Source organism: Mytilus trossulus, chromosome 2 (assembly GCF_036588685.1).
Source record: "Mytilus trossulus isolate FHL-02 chromosome 2, PNRI_Mtr1.1.1.hap1, whole genome shotgun sequence".
Taxonomy (NCBI): domain Eukaryota; kingdom Metazoa; phylum Mollusca; class Bivalvia; order Mytilida; family Mytilidae; genus Mytilus; species Mytilus trossulus.
The window spans coordinates 16880060-16898487 of record NC_086374.1 but is presented as its reverse complement, the minus strand read 5'-3'; positions in this window follow the sequence as shown (position 1 = coordinate 16898487).

The window sequence follows — 18428 nt, the reverse complement described above, 5'->3', positions numbered from 1 at the left end:
TTCCATTCAGTAGTTCTCTAAAAGAAATCATTTGTATGCATTTCCCAAAGGGTCCTATGTGAAACGAAGTCCCCCTCTGGCAGCCATCTTGGATGATGGATCGGCTACAAAGTAACAACACTTGATCAGCACCTCATAAGGAACATTTATGCCATGTTTGGTTTCATTCCATTCAGTGGTTCTCTAAAAGAATTCATTTGTATGCATTTCCCATATGGTCCTATGTTAAACTATGTTCCTCACTGGCGGCCATCTCGGATGATGGATCGGCTACAAAGTAACAACACTTGGTCAGCACCTCATAAGGAAAATTTGTACCATGTTTGGTTTCAGTCCATTCAGTGGTTCTCTAAAAGAAGTCATTTGTATGCATTTCCCATAGGGTCCTATGTTAAACTAAGTCCCTCGCTGGCGGCCATCTCGGATGATGGATCGGCTACAAAGTAACAACACTTGGTCAGCACCTCATAAGGAAAATTTGTACCATGTTTGGTTTCAGTCCATTCAGTGGTTCTCTAAAAGAAGTCATTTGTATGCATTTCCCATAGGGTCCTATGTTAAACCAAGTCCCCCACTGGCGGCCATCTTGGATGATGGATCGGCTACAGAGTAACAACACTTGGTCAGCACCTCATAAGGAACATTCATGCCATGTTTGGTTTTATTCCATTCAGTCGTTCTCTAAAAGAAGTCATTTGTATGCATTTACCATAGGGTCCTATGTTAAACTAAGTCCCCCGTTGGCGTCCATCTTGGATGATGGATCGGCTACAAAGTAACAACACTTGGTCAGAACTTCATAAGGAACATTCATACCATGTTTCGTTTTATTCCATTAAGTGGTTCTCTAGAAGAAGTTCAAAATGTAAAAAGTTAACGACGACGACGGACGACGGACGACGACCACCAAATGGTGAGAAAAGCTCACTCAGGTGAGCTAAAAACGGGCACACAGGGTATGAATACCACGACTTTTATATTTTTAATAAAAATGGTATGATTGATAGTGTGAGAATATGTTGTTTAGGCCTGAAAATGGGGTTCAAACCATTGAATTGGGGATGGTAGGAAAAACCTAAAAGGAGCATTTCGACAGATCCTCGCTGAAACTTGACATGGGTTGCTGCATCTGATCTTTAAGGTCGTAGTAGTTTTTGAGTCAAACTTGGCATCATCGATCTGTTCATCATCAGCTAAAGCAGATCTGACACATTGTTCAACCAAGGACTTTTTGGACTGGGCCAATCGCAAAGTATCGTGGTGTTTCTTTTTCTTTTTGGTTACATGCCTAGAAAATAGTGTGAGATCCATTACGGTGATAGCATTCAAGCAAGATAGAAATCCCAGAGGAAGGGTGGCTTTAACACCTGTGCTGATCAAAGTTGAACCCAGGGTACTGCTGGTTAACACCAAACTACCCACAGAACAAGCACACAGTGTTACAGATACAGCTTTGTCAAGACGTACATAGGCGTTAAATGTAGTTTGATACCTTCAATTTCTGTATCGAGTTGATTCTACACACATTCGACTACAGTCGCCGGTACCCAGAATCTAAATCGTTCATCTATTTTATAGGAGCATACCGAGGAGGGGAATGTTTTTGAAGAGGCTGTTGGCATCCAAATATAAGATCAGACCAGCTCCGTCGTGGAATTGCTGACCACGCTTCAAGTAAAGTCCAGTCCCATAGGTAATCCGGGCGTTTTAGGATTTGAGGTAGAGACTGTTGACACTGGGATTCACTGCGCAAACGCATCTACCACGCTACAGGTACAATCAAGACCTTAAGGCCTTGTTGCCGGCTTCACCAACCAAACCGCTCAAGGCTTCAACACCCAATACTGGTATAATGGTCTTTTGCTATCATGGGGAGTGCCCTTATTTCCAGCCCTGCCAACATGGGTAGATATCCACCTTCTTGTTGCGTTTACCTTCATTTGGGTGGTACTCAAGCTTCCGATTCATTCCACCAGTACCTTTTTGGGAGTGGCTTGGTAATCTTTTGAACCTTTAGAGAGGTGAGCCAGCTTTGCATGGGACAAACGAATGCAGACTTGGCAGTCCGTTGTAGAAGAAAAGAGGGACAAAAGATACCAAAGGGACAGTCAAACTCATAAATCTAAAACAAACTGACAACGCCATGGCTTAAAATGAAAAAGACAAACAGAAAAACAATAGTACACATGACACAACATAGAAAACTAAAGAATAAACAACACGAACCCTACCAAAAACTAGGGGTGATCTCAGGTGCTCCGGAAGGGTAAGCAGATCCTGCTCCACATGCGGCACCCGTCGTGCTGCTTATGTGATAACAAATCCGGTAAATAGTCTAATTCGGTAGGTCAAATTCATGAAAGGGAAGGGGATTGTAGTTACGACGAAAGGAACATATCCGATATCATTTGTGAAACGGTTATTCCATAACGGTTAACCAACTCGTGATGGCGTCCGTAAAATTTACGAAGGGATGATTTCAACTTCACCATTTGGAACTCTTGGTTTAATAGCTTCCTTGTGAGCAGTAACCCTCAAGAAAATCATGATAGGAAATGCAAGCACGGAAATATCATATCAATTGGGAGATATATACCCCGTTTGCAGGTGCTGCTGGAATGTTGCTACTTAGAAATGGAAAGTTCACAATTGGAAAGCTGAAATCATCTCTTTTGTCGTAAAGTTTTGTCTTCAACCGACCCTCATTGTCAATTTCTAGATGTAAGTCAAGATATGAGGCCTACTTAACTGTATCTGTAGTATCCTTTATTTCTAGTTCAATGGGATATATCGATGCGTTCCACATAGTCACCAAATTTTGAATTGTTTAGTGAAAGAACGTCATCTATATAGCGGAAAGTAGAGTTAAAGGAAATTGCTAACTTCTTATCTTTCTTCCTAAGAAGTTCCTGCATGAAGTCAGCCTTAAAATAATAAAGAAACAAGTCAGCAAGTAGAGGGGCAAAGTTTGTTCCCATTGGGATGTCGACAGTCTGTTGAAAAACACGTCCTCCGAACGTAACAAATATGTTGTCAAACAAGAAATCAAGCATCTTGATAATATCGGTTTCTGAGAATTTTTTGTTTGAATCAGAGTGATTCTTTACAAAGTAGGATTTATCCCTCCCTAAGACAAGATACTTGTATCTACGTTGGCCATTCTTTTTTTATGAAGCAAAATAATACCAACTCTTTTAATTTGTCTTTTAGTTTGGAATGTGGAATACTTGTGTAAAGAGTAGAAAAGTCAAATGTTTTAATACTGTTACAAGATGAAAGAGAGTTAGATTGTATGTACTCAAAAAGATATCCACATCTGATTCACGCCACCTCTAGAATAGGCAGTTTCACAATAACTTTGAAGCCCGTATTTGACTGCTGATAAAATAGATGTTAATAATTTAGAAAGGGGTTTCGTGGAGCACTTGGAAGACCCAGCAATATACCGTTGTTTGTAAGGACACTTATGTAGTTTAGGTATCCAATGCAGTGATGGAAGATCCAGTTCTTCATCTTTGGTTGAAATACCAAAGGAACAGAGAAAAGACCTATGATTATCCAGGATTTCCTCTTTAGCAAGTGTTGTGAGGGTATATGTTGAGTTTCCAAGTGAATTGTCTATACCTAATTTGTTTATCAAGCATTCAATGTAATGACTTTTACAGTCAAAAACGATGTTATTTGGAGCTTTGTCTGCGGGGACAACAACATATTTATCATGGAGGTCGGATAGGTGTTTAGCAACATTTGGGTCTTTGAAGATTGACGTAGCATGGGCATTGATGGACCCATTCAGTTTCTTAATTCTAATTCGTGATAAGTCATTTATTCATATATCTCGATCGATTTGCCTACCGTCTTAGTCGTTGAGATATGTTTGCATGCGATTGCTTGTTTGCAAGATCACTGGTAAGTATACTAGTTTCTTGGGGGTTTGAATGATTTTTATACCAGGACCGTCTGCGGGAAAAAAAGCTGTAGATGGAAGACTGCTGTAATACCATTTTCATAACTTATATGGTTGATATAGTACGGCGGCTTTGTGAAAAAATGGGCACATCCTGCATTTGAAAAAAATGTCTCATTTCCGGTAAAATTCAAAATGGCGGACATCATACTTTAATTAGCCCAATACTGGAGGCTAGTATGTGAATGGACGTTATGAACATGCTACTATCATGAAATTTGGTACACACCATTTTTATGTACTCCTTTGGATATATGATATAGATTAGACGTCTTCAAAAAACCTACTTCCCGTAAAAGCCGACATGGTGGACATTGTACTAAAATAAGCTTACTTTTAGGAAGGGTAATTGAAATGTATTTTAAACTATTGCTACTATCAATATATTGAGCAGGAACCTTTCTTTGCTGCTTGTCATTGATACAATGTATAAGACATATTTCTTTAAAACCCTACTTCCGGATATATCCAATATGGCGGACATAGAAATATTGTATTTCATTTTAAAATTTAACTTTTTTCTCAATGTAAAGAAAATGTTTTTGTAGCTGGTCACTAAATTTTTGGCTTTAAGTCATCCTCAAAACCACTAATTTTATTCAGTTTTATATGTTTAAATACAAAGTTAACACTTCCGGGGAAAAACAATATGGCTTAAATTACAAAGATGAGTACTCAATCCATATCTTCGATGAAGAGTTTTGGATACATTGATTAAAACAGAATAAAATCACAAAAGTTCTTAAACATCTTAAAAATTACTATTTTATAGCCGCAAATACATGTTTATTCACAATCGGAGAGTTTATTTTCCAAATTTACAAAGATCGTGGTATTTTTTCTTACATCTATAATGTACAAGCTCCTGATCAGATGAAGAGGCCTCACAAAGAGTTGTCCAAAAGGGTTCGCATGGATCATATTTTCCCTTCGCCATTCATAAGCGTCTTGACTAGTAAGCATAGAAACACATACAAAGTTTGTTACTCATTCGCACCCGCCATGGTATAATGCACGTTTTATACTTGGTGAAAAAGACTAGATCAAGTCGTGGGAATAGCCTCCCTTAGTATTTCCTATTCCAAAAAACATATGTTTTCTTGCTTCGTTAACCCCATCTAATAGGTGTGTTCGATCTTACAACAAAACCACGGATCGTTCTATCAACGTCATTGTTAAATCCATATATGGAGACGTTGGGTATCAATCATCATTTTAAATGAGAGAGTCACATCTTCAAAAATAATCCATGTCCAAAACGCAGTTCCTTCTCCAGCAAACTGTAACAAAAGGTCATGAATAGATATTTATCTGAAGCTTTTCTCACTTCCAAATTCAAGTCAAAGTTCGTCTGCCCCTATTTCACTGAATAGCGAGACATCAATGACAGCAATATCAGTATCGACTGTTCGAGCCATGACTCAGTTGAAGTCTGTGTTTCACTGCATCAGACACATGCATCTTGATTCAAGTGTCAGCCTCTTCGTGTGAACATGGTGCTAAGCTTGAAACATCATCATGTGGTGAATAACACAAAACATCATGAGTAAGTGTTGCTACAACTACCTTTTCCTCAAAATCGTTTGAGCAATCTGTTGCGAATGAAAATTTAAAAGTTCTTACTCATTGTCGTTATCTTTCAGAACACTTTGTCAATTTTGAGGATTTTTTTTGGACTCTGGGTTCGTCTGTCTATTCCCCTTTCCCTAAATGAAGCTCTTGCTTCTTATAAAAATGCTCCTGATATTATATCTTATCTACCTCGTGATGTATTTCAAGTTAATCACAATGCTCACGTTAAGAGGCTGCGATAGAATCATGTTGCATGTGTCTAATGTGATGAAACACGAACTTGCACGAGTCATGATTCGAATAGTCGTTACTGATGATGCTGTAATTACTGTTTCGCTATTCCGTGTCAGGGGTAGACGAACTATGGGTTGTGTTTTGGAGGGCAAAAAGCTTTTGATAAATATACTAGTAAATCAATTACCTTTCAAATGCACCTGGCAATGAGTGGTTACAAACACTTATTGTGGTCCATGTCTTTACCGGTTGTGATATAGTTTTCTGATTGCTTGAAAAGGAGAAAAAATGTGGGCTTCATTGATGGCAATTTGAAGATGTGAATTTAAGGTAAAGAATGATGATTGGGCAGCATAAATCACCGAGGTTTAACTGTAAGATCACACAAACATATCAGATGAGGTAAAAATGGTTAACGATTCAAGAAACCAACTATTTACGCAAAAGGGAAGACTAATTGAGGGTATTCCCTCAACTTGGTCTAGACTTTTCCAGCATGTAAAACGTGCAATATACTAAGGCAGGTGTTTAGAGGGGACGAGCTTGGAATTGGCTACTATGCTACCCAGTTCAGGCGCTAATGGATGGCGAAGGGACAAAGATGATTACTTATTAATAACTCTTTCTAAGGCCTCATCATTTTGGCAGAAGCTTGTACATTGTGGATGTACTGGGAAATGCGGTTCAATGCAAAAGATTCTACATCCTAAGCATCAGAAACAAAAGCCATACAATCTACAGTTTAAGTGGACACATACTTCAACAAGTCAAGCATGACCCGTTCCTAGTCCTAAATATTTTGGAAGACCTCAAATGAACCACCCACATATTAAACATTTCGCTCGTCAGATCAACGATGGAATATGGAGCCATAGTATGGGACCCATACACGGTAACAAACACAAATAAGCTAGAAAGGATACAACGGCAAGCGGCAAGATTCGTCACCATCTATTACAAGTCAAGAGAGGACGGTTGTGTCTCCAATATAATTGCCAAACTGGAACTACAAGACCTCTTTACAATTGCAAGACGAACAAGCTAGAAGTTGATGTTTATGTACAAAGTGGTTCAGGGGCTGATTCCTGTTATTGAACCTGACGAATTTCTACAAAAAAGCACGTCCTAAGAGAAACATAACTGCCAAGAAGTTCGAAGATTACCACCCAACAAATATTGTGGAAAACAAGTTAGAATCACTCTAAGTGTTTTGACATTCCACTAAGCAAAACACCGGTACCACAATATTCAAACTCACTCTTTGAAAAGACAGTGATCGCGTCGAATCAGCTACACAAAACTGTAGACTAAGTGTGCGCATCAAGCGTAGGGAGCGTCAAATCTGCTCTTAATGCTCGTCAATATATCTGCGCGCTCTCTCAAACCGTTATATTTAATCCAGAATTGGTATCGACAATGTATTCATTTTTTTATGGAAATATTCTTTATAAAGCACAAAGGTGTCAGTATTCACCTCAGAAACAAACAAAACCGTTAAATAGACTTATTAAGAAGGGATATAGTTACGATACTGTTGTCAGGTCATTAAAGATTTTAGCGTTAATATTGATTCACTTATAGGGTATTTGCATCGGAACAAAACACATTTATAAAAAAATAGTTGTTGGCATGACACGGGTTATGCTCTTCTCATTTATGTTACGATGATATGATACTAAACCCCTAACGGGAAGGATTGTGCCTGATGTTCATATTATGAAATCATAATCTTTCAGTCAGTTTAATTGAAGTCTGGAGCTGGCATGTCAGTTAACTGCTAGTAGTCTGTTGTTATTTATGTATTATTGTCATTTTGTTCATTTTCTTTGGTTACATCTTCTGATATCAGACTCGAATTTCGCCTGAACTGAATTAAAATGTGCGTATTGTTATGCATTTTCTTTTCTACATTAATTAGCTCGAGGTATAGGTGGAGGGTTGGGATCTCAAAAACATGTTTAACCCAGCCGCATGTTTGCTCCTGTCCCAAAGCAGGAGCCTCTGACCTTTGTAAGGCTTGTATTATTTTAATTTTAGTTTCTTGTGTACAATTTGGAAATTAGTATGGCGTTCATTATCACTGAACTAGTACTAGTTTAGGGGCCAGCTTAAGGACGCCTCCGGGTGAGGGAATTTCTCGCTACATTGGAGACTTGTTGGTGACCTTCTGCTGTTGTTTTTTTTCGGTCGGTTTGTTGTCTCTTTGACACATTCTCCATTTCCATTCTCAATTCTATATACAGATATAAATACAGAGGATGTCGCGGTCGTTGTTAATGTGAAAAATCGGGTCTCCATTGCACTGCTTTGTTTTCATGTGGTGGTGACAATGAATGAATATGTTTGTTTTAGCCAAAAAGTAGTAATTTGATTTTTTTTTAGTGTTTTAGTAATTTTATTTTGTTTTAATCAATCTATCTAAAACTTTAAATCAAAGAGACTCATTTCTTAAATCTACGCCAGATTGTTTTTTTTACCGGAAGTGTTATTTAAAAATTTAGATCAGAATAATTCAGTGGAGAACTAGAAAACAAAGTTTAATGACAAGCAACAAAACCCACAACAAAAGCGTTTTCTTTTTTATTTTGAAAAAGTTGCATGTTGAAATAGAAAATAGATATTTCTATGTCCGCAATTTTGGATATTACCGGAAGTAATGTTTTTAAAGAGATATGTCTTATACATTGTATCCACGAGAGACACAAAAGAAAGGTTTGCTGCACAATGTAATGATAGTAGCAATACATTAAAACACATTTTATTTACCCTCTCTAAAAATAAGCTTATTCTAGTAGTATGTGCGCCATGTTGGACTATACCAGAACTAGGGTTTTTTTAAGACAATTAATCTCTATCATATAGCCAAAGGTAGTAGATAACAAAGGTTGGTACTTAATATTATGTTTGTAGCATGATATTAATACCTTTTCACATATTAGCCTTCGATATAGGGCGGATTTAAGTATGATAACCGCAATTTTGGATTTTACCGGAAGTGAGACATTTTTTGCAGATGTCTCCGTTTCTGAAATGAAAGAGTAATAGTTGAGAAAGGTCTATGCCAAATGTCATGCTTGTAGCAGGATGTGTACAAATCGTCTAAAATATACGTGTAGCCGCCACACTAATATCGCTATTCCCAAGAATGATGTTGATTCTGATGGTATTTACAATGAGCTCCCCGTCTTGTATAGCCGTTTGTGATCAAACCGAACCTGTCAATCGGCCATTTGAATCCCAAGACGGTGTTGATGCTATTGACAACGTTGATAGAGTCTGGCGAGAGTCATCGTTCCTCTTAGGGTGAAACTCGCATTGAAGTCTTCCGCCGGGTAGCGTTCTGCGATGAGAGTGACGTAGATAGTTCGCAATTGGCAGTGGTCGAACACGATTGCATTTTGAGTCTGATCGTACTACGATGATGTATCTCGGTTTTTCCCGACCGCTCTTGGCAGACAAACGCCAGTGGAACTGTATGTTTGGGGTAACACTTGTAGAATCACACTGTCGTATTCGGAAACCACAATCGATCTTACTCTTTCTCTGGATGGTCTTGTACAACCGCAGTTTTGTTTTCATCGGAGGGAAGGAAGGACATGAGGAACAAACCAAGATATCTTACTCAGGTTGATTTTCGCCACGTCCACAGGTTGATTTTCGCCACGTCCACAGGTTGATTTTCGCCACGTCGTTGACGGCAGTAGCAGGATGGCATTGTCGTCCGAGTCGCGTACGAGTGACAATTCGTGCTTGATCGATGCACAATCTTGTTGTAATCGTCTGCAAAGCCGAAAATTTGTCTCGGATGTATGGTGGATGAAAACGATCCTTTGTTTGCGGGCTTGTTGATAATATACCCATGACCTGCTGCAAACCCTGTGTTTTCGGCCTCGGCTTTGGTAGATGGTTCTTTGTACCACAGCTAGTTGAATCCTTGGAATTTGGAGAAATTGTTGGAATAAATCAAAATTCCCAGCATGATGATGGCAACGACTGGGTTGTTCGATCAGCTAGCTTGAGAGCTTGCATTAATTGTAACTGATGGTCTTAAAGAGATACATGATCCCATTAAGAATGAGAGGCACTAGATCTGCATAAGCAGATGCACTACCGTCGTTTTTGTACAGTCACCCCTCTACCAAGAGATAATTTTCAGCGGGATGGAGGAACAAGTCTTGGGTTTCGATGTTGATTCGGAACTGGCTTGAATCTTCCGTTTGGTGTCTTGCAACTTACGTCATTTATCTAATAGATCAAATGCTGTTGCACGACCCTAAGCGTTTGTTTGAACGCCCTAATTTATTATTTGCACATGAAGGTATTACACAGCTGATACGGATCCCTTTTCTACGATAGATTCACGTGTCATGGGTATGTGCACTGATGGCCTCAAATCGTCTTAGCAGGGCATTGGGATTGAGAAAATTGCTCCACCTTACTATAATGGTGGATGTCCTTGCGTTGAAATCACCTCCACCGCTTTAGATCGGGCGAAGAATCACGCAACCGCATTTTCAACATATGCTCCTCATATAGACTGGAATCCAAAATTGCATTTGCAGGGCCATTCGAACTGTGTCCAGTTATTCTTTATACCTAAAGAAATATTCGAGCTGATCCATTCTTTATCTTATACCGCATAGCAATCATTAAGTTTGCATCGATATTTTCCATTTGCCTTGGAACAGCAATGCTTATAGTTATACAGAGCGTCAAACTGTTTATGGTGAGATCGTTGCAGTGATTGCGTCGGACGTGGTCGTTTTTCTCAGCGTTCTGCTGGAAGATGCCGGATCAACTGGATGGGCAGTGTGAAGTAGTTCTGGCACAGGTAGAAACAATCGTCGTTGTCTACACACGTGTTCTGTTTTCTCAACATCGTAGAACACCATGAGGTTTACCATGAGGTTCTTGCGGCTGGGATCAAGTTCTACGGGGTCTAGTACATGACTTCCTTGCTCGAAGAAAAAAGTGTCGATACTCGGGTGTCGTGGTGGTAGTAAGGTGTTGACAACATCGATCAACGAGAAGGGTGACTTGCCCTGAACTGTAGGAGGTCTCGGATATGTTCTTTGGGGAAGCTTTATTCCAGCGCTTGCTCCAACAGCTGGTAGATAGGTTGGTGAATGGATTATCCGAAGACGAACAATTGATTGTAGTCGGAGCCATCCATCGCACAGGAATATGTTGTTTAGCTGCGTCGTCTTACCACAGTCCGACTTCCCAATGATCGACCGTCTTATCGATCATTGAAGTAGGAGGTAGTGATTACTTCTCGTGTGGGCGTTGGCACTCCAATGAAATGTCCTTAATGTTCATTTATTAAAATAAAATAGGGATGATTTTCTGTGTGAAAGTCGTAGGAAGACGGCCACAGGTAACACCAGCGAGGTAATGACCAGCAACGGGAGACGGTGAAAGGTTGGCAATTGCAAGGTGTGCGATGCCAAGATGTCTCAGTTTGTTGCTACAACCGGTACAGGGTTCATGAACAATATAATCAACCGATTACCCATGGAAATGCATCTACCCGGACACAACTTCACCAGGCCAGGGACTTAACTTAGAAAGCGACAACTTCCCGACGACACCCTGAAGACTTGGTCAAAACCCATTTATCAAGTTGACGAGGCAGCATATCACCTCGATCTTTGTTATGCCCATTACAGTGATTCATCCGCACACAACTCCATCGTTCACGAAGCTATGCTACAATGTAGCCTCGCTTAACATTTGGACTGCAGCATCGTCGGACCCATCATCAGTACCAAAGTTGGATGCGTTCTGGGTGTTAAAAAAAATGTTCGCTGGACCGATGAGCTAGCTGAGGGGTTCACAAACCAGTTCGACGCTAGTTTCATAAACGCTGTGTAGCGGTGGGTGGTGTGGATGAGACCTGGGCGGGCGACCTTTTTGATATGAGTGACTTTTCCAGGGACAAGGGAAAGGAATTTATCCTGAGCATAATCGATGTATTTTCCAAATATGGCTGGATTATACCACTCAAGAAAAAATAGGGGTGACGGTGCTGAATGCATTCCAAGCGGTGTGCCCAAGAAGCTATCGACAGACAAAGGCAAACATTTTACAACAAACACGTAAATCAGCTGCTTCAAAAGCAAGGTATCGATATCTACTCCAGCGGAAACAAAGAGAATTCGAGTATTGTCAAACGTTCAAAACTTTTCAGCCAACTCCACACGCACCTAAATCGATGTCCTGGACGATCTTGTTCGCCAGTACAATACCAACAAACACCGCTATCAAGATGGCCCCTGTTGCCGTAAGTCATAAGGAGCAAGAAAAACAATTTGTATTGGAACCTTTCCCTCTCATTCAACCACCGCGAATTTCCGAAGAATAAAGGTACTTTCGAGAAGGGATACACCCCCGCTGGACCGAGGAAGTATTCACCATTTCCCTAGTTTTGTCATATGTCCAATTGGCCTTCTACGATCTTTTTATCCATCTCCTCAAGGGTTTCAACAAAGTCCGTGGCCGCGGTGAAAATCTAGTTACCCGAGTGAAAGTATCCCTCGTTCTCATCATCCGCCTTATCTGTTGGATTAATATTTACAAAGGTACATACAGTGCATGATCACATTGTTTTGCCCCTTAAAACGTCCAATCGTCTTTAACTTCCATTCGTGACATCAGAGAGACCCTAAAGGAGGTATGCACGTCCATGCCAATACGCGGGGTCATATTCCAGGTAGTAAATATATCTTTAAACGTTTTTTTCGGCGAATGTACCTCAATTTTATCCACAATGGCTTTCCTATCTTCTAAAATCTTTTCCTGTACCTTCTTTAGCAGTCGATCAGCCTGCTAACCCCTTTCAACTCAAGTTGTTTTGCCTGGGTGACAATCTCCTCGTGTAGGGTTTGGGACGACGATGAATTTTAAGATTTGTCTTCGTTTCTATCAACTCTCAACCAACTGATATTTCCTCAACCGGGATTACCCTAGAAGGTGGTTCATTTTGGCTATATTTGACAATGTCAGCTACTAACTCCATGTTCACTATTGGATCAATGTCTTTATCATAACAAAAAAATTCAATTTAGGTCACCCCAAAACCACCATTCCCAATTTACTGTTTTTAGACCCAGTTTTCGGGCCTACAAAACATATATATTCGAACACTTTCGATCCTACAATCCTTATAAAAAATAAGAAAGTCGAGAAACGTACGCGGTGCGTCATGATTTTTCATCCCATAGCTCACAATTTGCACAGCTCCATCGGTTCTCTCTTTGCCAAGACGATAGTCAGTTGCTTATTTAATCTCTCACATCCCCATGTGCGAATAGTTTCCGCTTTCCAGCACAAGGTTATAATTTTGCAGGCCTTTACTTCGTGTCGAAGTCTTTAATGTCTTTGACAATCAAGGTTGAGTCCTGCCCTACTTTTCGCAATTTGATATTTTCCTCATCATTGCAGCGCTGTTCTCGATTGGCCTTAACAGCGGCCAGTTTTTTTCAGAATTTCTACCTCTTGCGCCGTATTCTATCTTTGACCAGACATATTTGTAATCTTAAAGTCCATTGTATTTATTATATCTGTGAATTTCTATTTGTGTGTGTGTGTGTGTGTGTTTATTTCATCCACAAAGAAAACTTTTCCCTCGACTCCAACCTCAAAATGGGTGTGTGGCATAACTCTCATAATCATGCTACTGTTCATCTCTTAATAAGCCTTCAATTGAGGTATAAGGTATATCTGTAATAAGGGGTCAACGGGTCACAACAGTTCATTCTGTAAGACAAGTGTTCTGTAATTCAAAATAGGCATTTCATTATTCAAAATTGGCTATTTTTTTTTATTTTCATGCGTATTTTGGCATTTACGTCCTCCGTGACGTCTCTAGTGGTCATTGCAGCACTTTTCATTTATACTCAAGTTATTCCTCTATCAATATGCTTTAATTTGGTGTATAAAATTTGCCTTTGTTAGGGACTGAAGGGCTGAAGTAGTCCATTCCATTAATCAAAATAAGCTATTTCTTAATGTTCAAACGTATTTCGATATTTAGGTCGTTCGTTACATCTCTAATATGCGTTGCGGAACTTGTTGACTATAAACATTTTGTTCCTCTCGAAATAAGCTTTCGAATGAGGTACAAATTTTATCTAAAATTAGAGGCTAAAGGGTCGCAGCAGTCCATTCCATTATTCAAAATATCCATTTCATTATTCAAAATTTGCTACTTCTTAATTTTCACGCGTATTTCGACATTTGAGTCCTGTAATATGCGTGACGGAACAGGTTGACTATATGCATCTTGTTCCTCTCGTAATAAGCTTTCGAATGAGGTATAAGGTTTACCTATAATTAGGGGCTAAAAGGTCGCAGTAGTCCATTCCATTATTCAAATTTGGCTACTTCTTAATGTTCAAGCGTATTTCGATATTTAGGTCGTTCATTTCTTCTCTAATATGCGTTGCGGAACATGTTGACTATATACATTTTGTTCCTCTTGTTATAAGCTTTCGAATTATGTATAAAGTTTATCTATAATATGGGTCTAAAAGGTCGCAGCAGTCCATTCCATTATTCAAAATATCCATTTCATTATTCAAAATTGGCTATTTCTTAACCTTCATGCGTATTTCGACATTTAAGTCCTCTAATATGCGTTGCAGAACATGTTGACTATATACATTTTGTTCCTCTTGTTATAAGCTTTCGAACGAGGTATAAAGTTTATCTATAATTAGGGGCTAAAAGGTCGCAGCAGTCCATTCTATTATTCAAAATATCCATTTCATTATTCAAAATTGGCTATTTTTTTTAACTTTCACGCGTGTTTCGACATTAAAGTCCTCTGATATGCGTTGCAGAACATGTTGACTATATACATTTTGTTCCTCTCGATATAAGCTGTCGAATTAGGTATAAAGTTTATCTATAATTAGGGGCTAAAGGGTCGCAGCAGTCCATTCCATTATTCAAAATTGGCTATTTCTTAACTTTCACGCGTATTTCTACATTTAAGTCCTCTAATATGCGTTGCGGAAAATGTTGACTATATACATTTTGTTCCTCTCGTAATAAGCTTTCGAATTAGGTATAAAGTTTATCTATAATTAGGGGCTAAAGGGTCACAGCAGTCCATTCCATTATTCAAAATATCCATTTCATTATTCAAAATTGGCTATTTCTTAACTTTCACGAGTATTTCGCCATTTATGTCCTCTAATATGCGTTGCGGAACATGTTAACTATATACATTTTGTTCCTCTCGTAATGAGCTTTCGAATGAGGTTAAAGGTTTATCTATAATTAGGGGCTAAAAGGTTGCGGCAGTCCATTCCATTATTCAAAATATCCATTTCATTATTCAAAATTGACTATTTCTTAATTTTCACGCGTATTTCGACATTTAAGTCCTCTAATATGCGTTGCGGAACATGTTGACTATATACATTTTGTTCCTCTCGTTATAAGCTTTCGAATGAGGTATAAAGTGTATCTATAATTAGGGGCTAAAGGGTCGCAGCAGTCCATTCCATTATTCAAAATATCCATTTCATTATTCAAACTTGGCTATTTCTTAACTTTCACGCGTATTTCGACATTTAAGTCCTCTAGTATGCGTTGCGGAACATATTGACTATATACATTTTGTTCCTCTCGTTATAAGCTTTCGAATGAGGTATAAAGTTTATCTATAATTAGGGGCTAAAGGGTCCCAGTTGTCCATTCCATTATTCAAAATATCCATTTCATTATTCAAAATTGGCTATTTCTTAACTTTCACGAGTATTTCGACATTTAAGTCCTCCTATATGCGTTGCGGAACATGTTGACTATAAACATTTTGTTCCTCTCGTAATAAGCTTTCGAATGAGGTAAAAGGTTTATCTATAATTAGGGGCTAAAAGATCGCGGCAGTCCATTCCATTATTCAAAATATCCATTTCATTATTCAAAATTGGCTAATTCTTAATTTTCACGAGTATTTCAAAAATTTTAAATCCTCTAATATGCGTTGCGGAACTTGTTGACTATATACATTTTGTTCCTCTCGTAATAAGCTTTCGAATTAGGTATAAAGTTTATCTATAATTAGGGGCTAAAGGGTCACAGCAGTCCATTCCATTTTTCAAAATATCCATTTCATTATTCAAAATTGGCTATTTCTTAACTTTCACGCGTATTTCGACATTTAAGTCCTCCAATATGCGTTGCGGAACATGTTGACTATATACATTTTGTTCCTCTCGTTATAAGCTTTCGAATGAGGTATAAAGTTTATCTATAATTAGGGACAAAAGGGTCGCAGCAGTCCATTCCATTATTCAAAATATCCATTTCATTATTCAAAATTGGCTATTTCTTAACTTTCACGAGTATTTCGCCATTTAAGTCCTCTAATATGCGTTGCGGAACATGTTGTTTATATACATTTTGTTCCTCTCGTAATAAGCTTTCGAATGAGGTATAAAGTTTATCTATAATTAGGGGCTAAAGGGTCGCAGCAGTCCATTTCATTATTCAAAATATCCATTTCATTATTCAAAATTGGCTATTTCTTAACTTTCACGCGTATTTCGACATTTAAGTCCTCTAATATGCGTTGCGGAACATGTTGACTATATACATTTTGTTCCTCTCGTAATAAGCTTTCGAGTTAGGTATAAAGTTTATCTATAATTAGGGGCAAAAGGGTCGCAGCAGTCCATTTCATTATTCAAAATATCCATTTCATTATTCAAAATTGGCTATTTCTTAATTTTCACGCGTATTTCGACATTAAAGTCCTCTAATATGCGTTGCAGAACATGTTGACTATATACATTTTGTTTCTCTCGTAATAAGCTTTCGAATGAGGTATAAGGTTTTTCTATAATTAAGGGTTAAGTGGTCGCAGCAGTCCATTCCATTATTCAAAATATCCATTTCATTATTCAAAATTGGCTATTTCTTAATTTTCACGCGTATTTCGACATTAAAGTCCTCTAATATGCGTTGCAGAATATGTTGACTATATACATTTTGTTACTCTCGTAATAAGCTTTCGAATGAGGTATAAGGTTTTTCTATAATTAAGGGTTAAAGGGTCGCAGCAGTCCATTCCATTATTCAAAATATCCATTTCATTATTCAAAATTGGCTATTTCTTAACTTTCACGCGTATTTCTACATTTAAGTCCTCTAATATGCGTTGCGGAACATGTTGACTATATACATTTTGTTCCTCTCGTAATAAGCTTTCGAATTAGGTATAAAGTTCATCTATAATTAGGGGCTAAAGGGTCGCAGCAGTCCATTTCATTATTCAATATATCCATTTCATTATTCAAAATTCGCTATTTCTTAATTTTCACGCGTATTTCGCCATTTAAGTCCTCTAATATGCGTTGCGGAACATGTTGTTTATATACATTTTGTTCCTCTCGTTATAAGCTTTCGAATGAGGTATAAGGTTTTTCTATAATTAAGGGTTAAGTGGTCGCAGCAGTCCATTCCATTATTCAAAATATCCATTTCATTATTCAAAATTGGCTATTTCTTAACTTTCACGCGTATTTCGACATTTAAATCCTCTAATATGCGTTGCGGAACATGTTGACTATATACATTTTGTTCCTCTCGTTATAAGCTTTCGAATGAGATATAAGGTCTTTCTATAATTAATGGTTAAAAGGTCGCAGCAGTTCATTCCATTATTCAAAATATCCATTTCATTATTCAAAATTGGCTATTTCTTAACTTTCACGAGTATTTCGCCATTTATGTCCTCTAATATGCGTTGCGGAACATGTTGACTATATACATTTTGTTCCTCTCGTAATAAGCTTTCGAGTTAGGTATAAAGTTTATCTATAATTAGGGGCTAAAGGGTCCCAGCAGTCCATTCCATTATTCAAAATATCCATTTCATTATTCAAAATTGGCTATTTCTTAACTTTCACGCGTATTTCGACATTTAAGTCCTCCAATATGCGTTGCGGAACATGTTGACTATCTACATTTTGTTCCTCTTGTAATAAGCTTTCGAATGAGGTAAAAGGTTTTTCTATAATTAGGGGCTAAAAGATCGCGGCAGTCCATTCCATTATTCAAAATATCCATTTCATTATTCAAAATTGGCTATTTTTTAATTTTCACGCGTATTTCAACATTAAAGTCCTCTAATATGCGTTGCAATACATGTTGTTTATATACATTTTGTTCCTCTCGTAATAAGCTTTCGAATGAGGTATAAGGTTTTTCTATAATTAAGGGTTAAGTGGTCGCAGCAGTCCATTCCATTATTCAAAATATCCATTTCATTATTCAAAATTGGCTATTTCTTAATTTTCATGCGTATTTCGACATTAAAGTCCTCTAATATTCGTTGCAGAATATGTTGACTATATACATTTTGTTCCTCTCGTAATAAGTTTTCGAATGAGGTATAAGGTTTTTCTATAATTAAGGGTTAAGTGGTCGCAGCAGTCCATTTCATTATTCAAAATATCCATTTCATTATTCAAAATTCGCTATTTCTTAATTTTCACGCGTATTTCGACATTTAAGTCCTCTAATATGCGTTGCGGAACATGTTGTTTATATACATTTTGTTCCTCTCGTTATAAGCTTTCGAATGAGGTAAAAGGTTTATCTATAATTAGGGGCTAAAAGGTCGCGGCAGTCCATTCCATTA